Genomic DNA, 13,107 nt, shown 5'->3' on the forward strand with positions numbered 1-13,107 from the left:
AACATTCCTAAACACACAACCAAAACAACACAGGAGTGGCTTAGGGACAACTCTTTGTATCTCTGGCCTAGCCAGAGCCCTGACTTGAACCCTATTGAACATCTCTGGAGAGACCTGAAAATTGCTGTCCACCAGTGGTCGCCATCCAACCCGACTGAGGCTTGAGAGGATTTGCAAGGAAGAATGGCAGAAAATCCTCCAATCCAGGTATGCAAAGCTTGTCTTGTCATACCCAAAAAGACTCATGCTGGAATTGCTGCCAAAGGTGCTTCAACAAAGTATTGAGTGAAGGGTCTGAATATTATGCCAATGTAATATTTCAGTTTTTTTTATTTTTAATATATGTACAGGCATTTGTAAAATTCTGTTTTCACTTTGTCATTATGGGATACTGAGTGTAGATGAATGAGGAAAAAAATGAATTCCAGCAACTGTAGAATCAGGCTGCAGCATAACCAAATTGAAAAATGTGAAAGGGTCTCAATACTTTCAGAACGCACTATATATCTAGTTTTGTTGAACTACTACTCTCAGCAATCTCATCAAATTGGGGGTCTGTTTAGGAAGACCTAAAAGATAATTGGAATAGAGAGCAATATAGGAAATGTTTTTTTACCTGTCAAAAAGCAGAACAGAGCCTGCTTCAAGTATAATTTTGTCCAGTGCCACCCTATATTATGACTTACCCACTTCCTCAATGGTCCGTTATCTGCGACCCTTTAGATAATAATGGACTCCAATTTCCACTTAAAGCAGCTAAGCAAATGGCCAAGGATGCTGGATATTTAGTCTAGCATGTAGAATAGGACAACATTCTAGAACATCCTAACATTCTATAACAGTGTTTCTCAACCTTGGCCACTTGAAGATGCCTGGACTTCAACTCCCAGAATTCCCCAGCCAGCATTCGCTGGCTGGGGAATTCTGGGAGTTGAAGTCCAGACATCTTCAAGTAGCCAAGGTTGAGAAACACTGTTCTATAACAACTTGATAGTATTTCATTAGAAAAAGACAAAGAGCAAAATAAATACATAGTAAAGAAATAAAATTCAAATGTCCATTTTGTATTACTAGCATTTTGCCTCTTGATCAGGGGTTCCAAGATTTTATTTTATTTTTTAAATTACAGTACAGGTTCTACAGCCTGAAAAAGTTTTATAACCCCCTAATCTGGAGAATCCCAGCTTTCCACTGTCAGGAAAGTGATTGTGAACCAATGGATTAACAGAGCTATTTATTTAAATCTAGGCAATACAAACTATAAGCAGAACTGTAACCATGGTTTACTGAGTTAATCCAACTTTCCGAGCATATTTTAGTTTATAAACCCCATTAGTCAGAGAGGCTACATAGTCTGATGGAACTGCACAATATATTAAGCTAAAAGATAAATAATGCAATACTGTAATTATATATAGCAACATCTAACATTTCTCCATAGGAAGGGGTACACTTGGTTAGTGCTTGGACAGGAGAGTCTAGAAAATACTAGACTCGGAAATGAAAACACCTTAGATCTTAATATATGGCCTCAAGTAAATATTTACAATACAGTAGCCAATTGTTGACACCTATGTATTTTCAAGGATTTATGTTTAAAATTATATTTCTTGTGGTAAATTTGCATGGGAGATGCATTGCATCTCCTAAGCTGCTTTTGTAACTCCACAAGGGACCAACAGCAGAATGGAAGGTGAAGCTTACAGAAGCCAAGTCTCTTCAGGGCTACCACATCTGGACTATGAAAATCCAGTGGACCATTGTGTAGCTGCAAAGAGATACAGAAAATAATTCATTGTTTCTACCTAGTGGGCACCCACATTTTAACATCTCAAATATGTAATTTTTAAAGTACAGGTTGTCTTTGATTTACGACCCCAATTGAGCCCAAATTTATGTTGTTAAGTGAGATGTTTGTAGGTTTTACCCCATTTTACGACCGACCTTACCTCAGTTGTTAAGTGGATCATAAGTTAGTATCCCAATTATGTGAATCGGGCTTCCCTATGGACTTTGCTTATCAGAAGGTCCCAAAAGCTAATTGCACGCAGTAGTGGGATTCCTAATCTTTTCCTACCGGTTCTATCAGAGAGCGCTTTGCGTATGCGCGCAGCACTCAAAGACTGCCCTCAGTATCATTGCTGGTGAACTGAGCTGTTTTTTAGCTCAGCTGAGGCGTGGCAATCCGCTCTGCCGCGCGAATCAGCTGAGGTAAAAAACAAGGAAATACAGGACAGGGAACGACAGGGTGGGGCTAACCAGAGGTGGTATTTGCCGGTTCTCCGAACTACTCAAAATTTCCACTACCGGTTTGCCCGAATTGGTCCGAACCACTTGAAAATATGAACCAGTTGCCAAGTGTCTGAATTTTGATCACATGACTATGGGAATGCTGCAAAGGTTGTAATTGTGAAAAATGGTCATGTCACTTTTTTCAATGCCGTTGTAACTTTGAACTGTCACCAAAGAAACTGTTGTAAGTCAAGGACTACATACAAATATAACAGACAAGTCAAAACTGTGATGCAGCAGGAAGAAAAAGGGGCTTAAAAACCATTGTTCATCCTTATTTCTGTGGGCTAAGCACATTAGGGAGGAGTGTGCAGCTGCCAATGTTTAAAAATCTATGAAGTGAAAAGTGAAATGAAGAATACATGATGCTGTTCATCTAGCTCACACCATGTGTTAAACCATACTGTGGTTTTATGTTTGGATTAATGTCATGCATGACTCTTGACAGTTTAGTATTTGGTCCAAACAAGCCTCTACAGCTGATCAAAATTTAAATGAAAATTGGCTTTCAATGGTATGTGAATCTCATTACAGTGCTTGAGAGTGTGGCCAATATTTTTTCACTATACTTTAACCCTGGCTTTTAAGAATGCCCATTCTTCCTTCTTTCTTGGTAATAAGGGATATGTTGACTTCAGGCTCAGCAACAGAATCTATTTTCCTTGTGAGCAGATTCAGTGAAAGGTATGAGACAAATAAGAATGTTTTTCCCTACTGAATCATGGTAATTATTTTACACAATTGGGATTTTTCTAAGGGAAAAACCTCATTTTAAAAAATAGGCTATTCTAGAGTTACCAGAAGACCAGAAAGGAAAATAAGACACCCCCCAAAAAAACCTCAAGAGATACACTTTGTCGTGTCTCTCTCTCTCTCTGTGTGTGTGTGTGTGTGTGTGTGTGTTGTTCTTTTAAATTAGATTTTCATGTTATAGAGGTCCATAATGTTACACTGTAAATGTTCGTGGGATAGTATATTACTTTTTTAAAAAATGATTATTTCTTAGTTCTTTTTAATTATTATTATTTTATGTTACAAAATAAAGAGTGATTGCTGAAGTACAATCTTAAACAACATCCTTAGAATATCCTGGGGCTTACCAGCATCATTAATCAAGGAATTGTTGACTTCACTAATACAGCAAAAACTTTCACACAATGTCAATTTCAAGAGACACACATTTTTAGCATGTTACAGCTGTGAACTGATATGATTTATAGTAAATCTTGCATGTAGCCCATATCCACATAATCAACTTAACTCCCTCTTCTCCCCCTTTTGTCCCCACGCCACCCCAATTTATCCCCTACATCATTCTAGTTACTTATGAATTTGATGAACTAAGCTGTTGCCTTCCCAAAAATGTGTTACCAAACTCCTGATTTTTTTTTGTTAGATAAAACCGTCTAATTACTTTATCAGAAAAAAAATGTTTCCCCCCCACTTTTTTAGTAACAGCTGGGCCATTTTCTTCAAAAAGCAGTTTTTATTAAAACATATTAAATACAGATTGTTCCTCTAAAACAGTGTTTCTCAACCTTGGCAACTTGAAGATGTCCGGACTTCAACTCCCAGAATTCCCCAGCCAGTGAATGCTGGCTGGGGAATTCTGGGAGTTGAAGTCCGGACATCTTCAAGTTGCCAAGGTTGAGAAACACTGCTCTAAAAGTTTCTAATCGTTTATTTCCACCATTGGCCACCAGATGACCCTATTGTGCAATCCTACTTCATCTTGCTGTACAATTTGTATTTCCTTGGCACCAGTATCCACTGTTGACCTTTATTTAGTTTCATATTTTCCATTAGTAGACTTCATACTTGCTAAACCCTTTGGATGATAGATTCCTCTTTACCTTTATCCATCCTTCTTTCCAAATCATACCCAATTAATTCAATTCCATTTATACAGTCTATCTCTCCTTCTGCTTCCCATAATTTCTCTACATAATTTCTCCTTAAGAGGGCTGCACTAAAATGCCATTTGATTATAGGCCATTAAATTGCTATCGGTTCTTAGCGAACAGACTTGCTACAGATGATCTGTTTCCTATCAGATCCTTCAGGTCTTCCAATGGTGCACATGGATCCTGCTTGTAACTGAGCCCACTGTATTTGCTGGTCAGCCCTTCTTCACTTTCCTTCCACAATCCTTTGCCAGGATTATGGACTTCTCAAGAAAATTACCGAAGGGCTTATACAAGGTGTCAAAAGTATTAATTATTTCCCTACAAAACTATATTGCTTTCATTCCTAATTCCCATTATGCCACAGCATTATAGAAGATGCTGCTCTTACATATCTATTGCAGTAGTGGGAGTCAATATTTTTTAATAGCGGTTCTGTGGGTGTGGCTTTGTGGGCATGGCGTAGCTTTGTGGGCATGGCAGGGGAAGGATACTGCAAAATTTCCATTGCCTCCCCACTCCTGGGGGAAGATTACTGCAAAATCCCCATTCCCTCCCCACTCTACTAACCTGCTTTCCAGCTCCGTTCTCCTGTTCAAGGCAACAAAAGAAGATCAGCTGGGAGGCAGTGGGGGCGTGGCCAGCTTATTTGCCGGTTCTCTGAACTATTCAAAATTTCCACTATCGGTTCTCCAGAATCGGTCAGAACTGGCTGAATACCACCTCTGATCTATTGCAAGCTAAACTAAGGAAAAGATTTATGGATTCCTCTGGATTCGTTTTCTCTTCTATGTTCTAACAGGAGAGCAATGCAGCTAAACTCACTTGCAACTAAAATGGTCAGAGACTAGCAGCAATATACCAAGTCAGCCGTAATCAACAGAATTTAAAAAAATGGATTTGAGATAGTAAATGTATTTAAACTGGAATATTCGACTAATGGAATGGATATTAAAACATTGGCCTAAGGTGGATTCTGCTGCTTTTATAGTATGCAAAAAATACAATGGGTAAATTTTGTCTGGCTCTGGCATTAAAGGGATGGAGACCACTTCATTTCAGTGCCTATTTTACAACTGTAAAAATTAGATGTGCTAATTTTGTGTGTCAATCTGCATTATAAATATGGTATCTTTTCCTAATGGATGCTTTGAAATTTTAAAATGCATTTTTAATCATAAATCAAGTTTACAGTCTTTATTTACTTATTTTAATGCATTGACCTGTAGTAGTTATTAGTGCCAAAAATATGGAATTGTGCTTTGAGAGAGTCTCACTGAATATTTTAAGTGAGTCTTGCAAGCACAATGTCCTTGCTCTCTCTTTATTCTTTTGTAGCAGTACAACACATTTCAGACCATAAACTGTGGTTATTAATTCTGCTTAAATTATATTCTAAAAAGTGTAGGCATCACGGCATCTGTGGTAAAGTTATTTCCAGGTGTGACTATTGGAAGAAAGAGGATTCATGCATTAAAAAAAAATTCCATCGCAGTCCTGGCTTCTTTTAATATTAAACTAAAATTGGTTTCATAGCCATGAAATGTTGCAAATGCTAGTTACATTTGGTGTAAGTTCGTTCGTTTATTGGTTTTGTATGCCGCCCACTCCCGAAGGACTCCGGGCAGCTCACAATAAAACAGGGGAGGGGATAAATAAGACGATACAAACAATATTAAAATACACAACAGTCATAATTGAAGCGGGGCTGGATACTTCAACAGCCCGCAGCCTGCTGGAACAGCCAGGACTTAGTAGCTTTACGGAAGGCTGGGAGGGTAGTAAGGGTCCGGATCTCCACGGGGAGCTCGTTCCAGAGGGCCGGAGCAGCAACAGAGAAGGCTCTCCCCCGGGGGGTCGCCAGCCGACATTGGCTGGCAGATGGAACCCGGAGAAGGCCAAGCCTGTGCGATCAAATTGGACTTTGGGAGGTAATTGGCAGGAGGCGGTTTCTCAGGTACCCAGGTCCGAAGCCATGCAGGGCTTTATAAGTAACAACTAGCACCTTGAAGCGAGTCTGGAGACCAATGGGCAGCCAGTGCAGCTCGCGGAGGATAGGTGTAACACGGGTGTACCTAGGTGCACCCACAATCGCTCGCGCGGCTGCATTCTGGACTAGCTGAAGTCTTCGAACACTTTTCAAGGGCAGCCCCATGTAGAGCGCATTGCAGTAATCCAGTCTTGAGGTAACGAGGGCGTGAGTGACTATCTGAAGTGCCTCCCGGTCCAGATAGAGTCGCAATTGGTGCACCAGGCGGACCTGGGCAAAGATCCCCCTGGTCACAGCCAACAAATGGTGATCTAACGTCAGCTGTGGGCCCAGGAGGACTCCCAAATTGCGAACCCTCTCTGAGGGGCGTATAATTTCACCCCCCAGACTGAGAGATGGAATAATTAGCCAATCTTTGGGAGGGAACATCAATAGCCATTCAGTCTTGTCGGGATTGAGTGCAAGCTTGTTCGTTCCCATCCAGACCCTAACAGCCTCCAGGCACTGGCACATCACTTCTACCGCTTCACTGAGTTGGCACGGGGCGGACAGATACAAGGGACAAACAATAGCGTTAGCATCTTTCCAAGACCTTGACAAACATTCCCGTAAGGTTTAAGATATTAAGCAAATCCCACTTTAAAAAAAATTAAAAACCCTGAAAACATATTCTATTTTGGAACTCACTGTTTGAAAATATGCAGCAAAATAAACATCTCCAAAACACAACAGAATGTTATAAAAGCAAAAAAGCTTGTTTATATTCTTCAATATCCTGTACAGTTTAGCACCTATTTTAGTTTGATGTAGACAATATGTAGACAATAGGATTATGAAGTGATAATAATAATAAAAATGATTGGAACGAATAAGTTATTACTTCTTCACTGCTGTTATTTGATTGCTGGCAAATTGCTTTTCATTTGTTTGTTGGGTTGGATTCTTAGCTTTTGTTTCTAAAAATGGGATATAACTTCTTAATTATCAGAATATAGGTAATCCTTATGGTTTATGACCATAATTGAACCCAAAATTTCTGTTCTTAAATGAGACATTTGTTAAGTGAGTTTTGCCCCATTTTACGACCTTTATTGCCTCAGCTGTTAAGTGAAACACTGCAGCTGATAAGTTAGTAACCTGGTTGTTAAGTGAATCTGACTTCCCCATTGACTTTGCTTTTCAGAAGGTTGCAAAAGGGGATTATGTGACCTTGGGACACAGCAACGGTCGTAAGCATGAACCAGTTGCCAAGAATCTGAATTTTGATCAATGATCATGGGGATGCTGGAAAGGCTGTAACTGTGAAAAACGATCATAAGCCACTTTTTTCAGTGCTGTTGTAAGTTTGAGCAGTCACTAAATGAAGTGTTGTAAGTGAAAGACTACCTGTAATAATATTAACAAATGTGAACATTGAGTTGTTGAAGTTATCCTAGGCATAGAAGTAGAAAAGAGGGAAGTATGACTGCTAGCTAGAGGTTGGACCATGGCCTCAGGCACTTGTGGAAAATAATCATTTTCTCTTACCCATCATACAATTATGAATCATCTGGTACCAATCACTTTGGCATGATCATAAAAGTTGAAAATTACAAAGATGCATGTCTAGGGTTTACTTCTGCAAAGACCACAAAATTATATCTTTTTAAATGATCAGTATATAACCATTCCTGTATTTTTGCAGGAAAGCCGGCCAGGTGTACTTTTCTCGGGTTTTTCGCTTGTGTCACATCATTGTAGAAACATGTTTGTTCATCATGGCATCGTGTAACAATTTGGAGGAGTTACATTTCTAATTGCAAAATGCCAGTCTAGAATAATTGGAATCTAATAGAAGGCCTGCTTTGCACAATTGGCCAAAAAGGTGGCAAACTTCAGGGGGATGAACTTGCTTCTGAAACTGTAGCTGGAAGCTTATGGAATAAAATGTTCACTGATGATGGTGATGGGGCAGTGGGGGCCGGCGGCATCCTCATCCTCACTGTACACGCCATGCGTGTGTGCGGTAGCGCAGAAGCTTTAAAACAGAGGTAAGGGGCTCGGGTGGGCGGGCCCTCTGGAGCACCGTACCGGAACGGTATCCAGTGCTCCGGGCTGGCTCCAGTAAGCCTGTACCGGGGCGTACCGCCTGCAACCCTCCACTGTGACGGGGATATTTAAATAAAGAAAATGTGTATGTTCAGGAGAGTGCTACATTTCCTTCTTCTGATATCTAGTTTGGGATATTTATGTTTATAAGTTTTGGGATACAATTACGTGAGCCTTTGTTGAATAGGAAAATATGAGGCTATGAGTACGATCAAAATACTGGAGCAGCTTGGCATCTCTTCAAAATCGCAATCACATCAGAGACTAAAACTCATCCCAGCAATGTGTCCCTGCAAAGCATACATTTCTGCTGAGCTATGAGCAGTCCTCCATTGTGATGGTTCTGATCTTTCTTAATGTCCATCAACATATGACTAAATCAGAAAAAGACGGTTTGTTCCCTTGAATTGGTTTGGCTGAGGTGCTCTTTGGTTCTTCCTAAGGAGGCACCTAGACCCACCTTCACCAATGTGCTCCCCTCTGAATGCGAAGGTCTAAAAATCTAACCAGTTTCCAATTATGACCCATTTGTTCTGCGTCAAGTTAAATGCTAAATGGTAGCACTGGAAATGAGATGAGAGTGATGCCATTTGCCCAGAGTGAGCAAAAATATTGGAAACAACGTTCCGAAGTGCATAGCAAGGATCATCTTTGTTCCTTTGGTGGAGGAAGAACAAAAGTTTGTTTGACATCTATTCCCCCAAAAGATGACTTAAGAAAGAGATTTATTTTATTTTGCTTCAGGACTGCTTTTCCTCCAGCAAGATGATGTTAAGGAAGGTTCCACCACAAAACCATGGTCGACTAAAGCGCGCTCGATGAAACTGCGTACCTGACGTCATCACAGTGCGACGAAAAAAGCACGCTGTGAGCGGTAAAGCTAAAATTAACGCGTAAACCTAAACCTAACCCCCCCAAACCTAACCCTAACCCTAACCCTAACCCTTAACCTAACGCTAAACCTAACGCTAACCCTAAACCTAACCCCTAACCTAACCCTAACCCTTAACCTAACCCTAACCCTAACCCTTACCTTTACGTGAATCGGCTTGCTTTAAAAGCGCTTTTTAAAGCGCCCTTTTTTCTCCGCGGTCGTTGTTGTTGCGCTGCTGATGACGTCAGCGACGCGCTTTAATCGGGCGCGCTTTAGTGGACCGCGGTTTTGTCGTGCCATGGTTAAGGAAATGCCTTTTCCAGTGCCAAGGCATGTTTTTCTCAAATATATCTGAAAAGCCTCAAACTGGAGAAGGCCTCTCGATGCCAAAAAACCCCTAAGCCATCCATAATTAGCATGCCAATATTGTCTGTAATTCTGATTTGATTACAGTGCAAGAATCATTATGGTTAAAATCAGCATAAAATATTGCCAAACTCAGAATTCTCTGAAGTCCAAGATACAGATTTACCAACAGATTTTTTTATTTGTTGTATAAGGGGACTGACCTCAATGCGTTTTTTTCAACCATAATATTGTGCCAAGGATGAATTTGGCTAGGACGTAACTGGTTAGAAAAAGAAAGCAAGCTACGGAGTCGTAATCTTCTTGAAAAAGATTCCTTTGGAAGGAGCTTGACTTCTGATTGGAAGTGCAAAGTGAACAAGCTCAGATGGTCCAATGTTTTGAGATAGAAACAGAGACCTTTTTGTATTTTCACCTTTTGTTTCTCACCAAGGATTACCAGACTTATTTGAACTTACTCTGCCTCCCCCCCCCCTGTAAGCATTGCTAAAGCTTCCTCTCTGTTTGCTATAATCTTTAATCCTTTAATAGCCTCATGCTGATTGAAAAATACAATCTGCTGGTTCTTTTGGTGGGAACATAAATTGGGAAATAATAGTTATTTTAGATTGCATCAACTTTTGATACCATGAACAGAATAGTGGCTCAGAATTATCTTATTTTTCGGAGTATTAGACGCACCTTTTCCCCTCAAAAAAGAGGCTGAAAATCTGGGTGCGTCTTATATACTGAATATAGCATTTTTTGCCTCCTGAAACCCTGCCCCTTCACCAAAATGGCCATGCATAGCCTCTAGGAAGCTTTCAGAGTGCTCCTGGAGGCTGGAGAGGGCAGAAATGAGCAAAAAAGGCCCATTTTTTGCTCAATTTTACCCCCCCAGCCCCCGGGAGCACTCTATAAGCTTCCTAAAGACTATTCATGCCCTTTTTTGTGGAGGGAAATGGGCCCATTTTCGTGAAAAACGGGCCATTTTTGGGAGGTCTGCGGAGTGCAAAAACTTTTTTAAAAAATTTGCCTCTTTAAAATCTTGGTGCACCTTATACTCCGGTGCATCTTATACTCTGAAAAATACGGTATTTATTTTATTTCCATCCCACTTTATTATTTTACAAATAACGTCAGGTAGTAAACATATCCAGCACACTTTCCTCCTAGTTTCCCTTCAATACCAAGTCTGTGAGATGGGCTGGCCCAAAGACCTTCGTGGCTAAGGTGGGTCATGAATTCATGGTCTCTTGCTTTCTAGCCTGGTGTCTTAACCACTAGATCAAACTGGCTCCAAATCTTGCTGTCCAAAACATAGAGGCAGATAACCCTCCCCGTAATTCCATATGCAAAAATGCATTTGCACCACAGGGTCAGTTACATTTCATTCTCGCATTAGTAATAGGACTGCGTAGTTGACTGGGGGCACAGAACAGGCTAACCTAAAGTATTCAGGCAGAATGAGGGGAGGTGTCTACATTTCCAGCATCTTCCACCTACAGTAAGTCAGTTGCCTCACTCTGCCCAACAGTAGGGCAGACCTGGAAGTGTATTCCTTCTTCCATTTCCTTCTTCTGCTGCTTTGCTCTTCTGTCTTTTACTTTAGGGCAAATTACAGGAGGATTGCATTAGCTCTTTACTCTTAAGAAATGCTTTTTGTAACTTAACACCACTGGCTTGGCAAAAATTTGCAGTGAAACTACATTATTCGCTCAGGAGTACATTGGCTTACTGTACCTCAGTGTCACAGACACTGCAATTGGCAAGCATATCTGTTGTGAATTACACTGTTCGCATAATAATTTCATTACTCCAATGACAGAAATTAAATCCTTTTGTATTATCGCACAATTTGCACAAGTGCAATTTGTGTAAATTTGTTCTTCCGTGTGACAGCCTGACTTAAATGATGCCAATTTCTGCAAGCTGTAATCTAATATATCCGGAACAGGAGAAAGCAAGGGATTGTCTGCTCCATTACATCACATTGTTCAATAAACTGAAATCTTTCCTGACAATCAGCTTTGATTCCTCAAGGATGACTAAAGTAAGGCCCCATGTTTCTTCAGGATGCATCTATTATGTTTCTCACAGTGCATTTACAGCAGGGATGGGTTCCTGCCAGTTCTAACCTCTTCTATAGAAGAGGTTCCACAAATCTACAGTGCCGTTTAGAACCGGTTCCAGCTCCCTCCCCCCGCCCATCCGCACATCATCAAGATGAAGAGCGAGAGGAGGAATTCTGGGAGTTGAAGTCCACAAGTCTTAAAACTGTCAAGTTTGAACACCCCTGGGGTTTTTTTTCCTAAAGGGTTAGGGGTGCAAGGGTCTTGTAACTTGACAGCTTTAAGACTTGTGTGTTTCAAATGCCAGAGTTTCTGAGTCAACATTTTGGTTGCTAAGCAAGAGCGTTGTTAAGTAGTTTCACCACATTTTACAAGTTGGCCACGCTCACCCAGTCAATGGCTGGCAGGCCACTTCCACCCGGTCACATGGCCAGCAAGCCACTCTCACAAAGCAGGCCACACCTACAGAAGAGGTTCTAAAATTTTTTGAAACCCACCACTGATTTACAGGTAGTTCTCAACTTAACAACAAGGCAACTTTAAATTGTGTAGTATTTACGTTTAATTAATCAGGGATAGGACGAACTATTAAGAATGTAGTTTCCCTCTGAGCAGATTTTTTTACGTAATAAAATAACTAACTGAAGATAAATAGCTCGTTGTGCCTAAAATATTTTTAAGTTTTAAACTATAAAAAAACCAGGCACTGGACAGGGCAGCCTTTTGATGCATATAACTAGGAAATTGCCGTTCTAGGGGCTGAATAAGGAAATCGTTATGAATTTCCTGGAAGAAAGTGTGCTTGGAACACAAATTTGTTCTGATGCAACCCCGGATGTTCAACTGGGCCAACTATAATTTTGTTTTGCTCATAACATCTGTTTCAATGACTTTGTCACCCACCTGATTAACTGGGGTTGGGTTTATTATGGGATGCTGGTTGCAGCTGCAGTTTCTGCCACCAAATAATTCCAAGAAATGAATCAAGAGGCTGAAAACATATAGCTAACAGTTCTTAACAATAAAGATGGTGTGGAAAATGGAAATATGTTTAATTAAAAGACTTTGTAAGTAAGAAAAAATCTTCAATGCTCCAAAACCCAAGATCCACATTTGCAGAGGGTCAGTTTCAAATAATTCATCCTGTATTTTTTTTTCAGTTAGTTTTTTACAAGACTATTGGTATCAAAATTTTAGAGCAATGGAATACTTCTCCAGATTCTGGACTTGGATGCAAAAACTACTAGCATATTTACAGAAGTCAAACAATTCTTGGAGTTGGGATTATCTGTAGTTAAATATTCTATATTAACCAGCCCAATATGTACAAAGGTATATTAATTGTGAATCACTGCATCATCACAATGATGGAGCCTATCTTTATATGCACTGGATCACAAGTTTATTTTTGGCAATTCCAGAATCAATTGAATTGAGGTAGGTGGCTATAGAAATTGGGTAAATAAATACATTTCCAGTCAAAGGGATTGGATGAGGATGAAAAAGACAACTTGCTTCCTGAAATGTGGACAGCTTTCACCA

The sequence above is a fragment of the Thamnophis sirtalis genome, unplaced genomic scaffold, assembly GCF_051295495.1.
Source record: "Thamnophis sirtalis isolate CommonGarterSnake01/CBP01778 unplaced genomic scaffold, rThaSir2_p1.2 scaffold_3, whole genome shotgun sequence".
NCBI classification, from domain to species: Eukaryota; Metazoa; Chordata; class Lepidosauria; order Squamata; family Natricidae; genus Thamnophis; species Thamnophis sirtalis.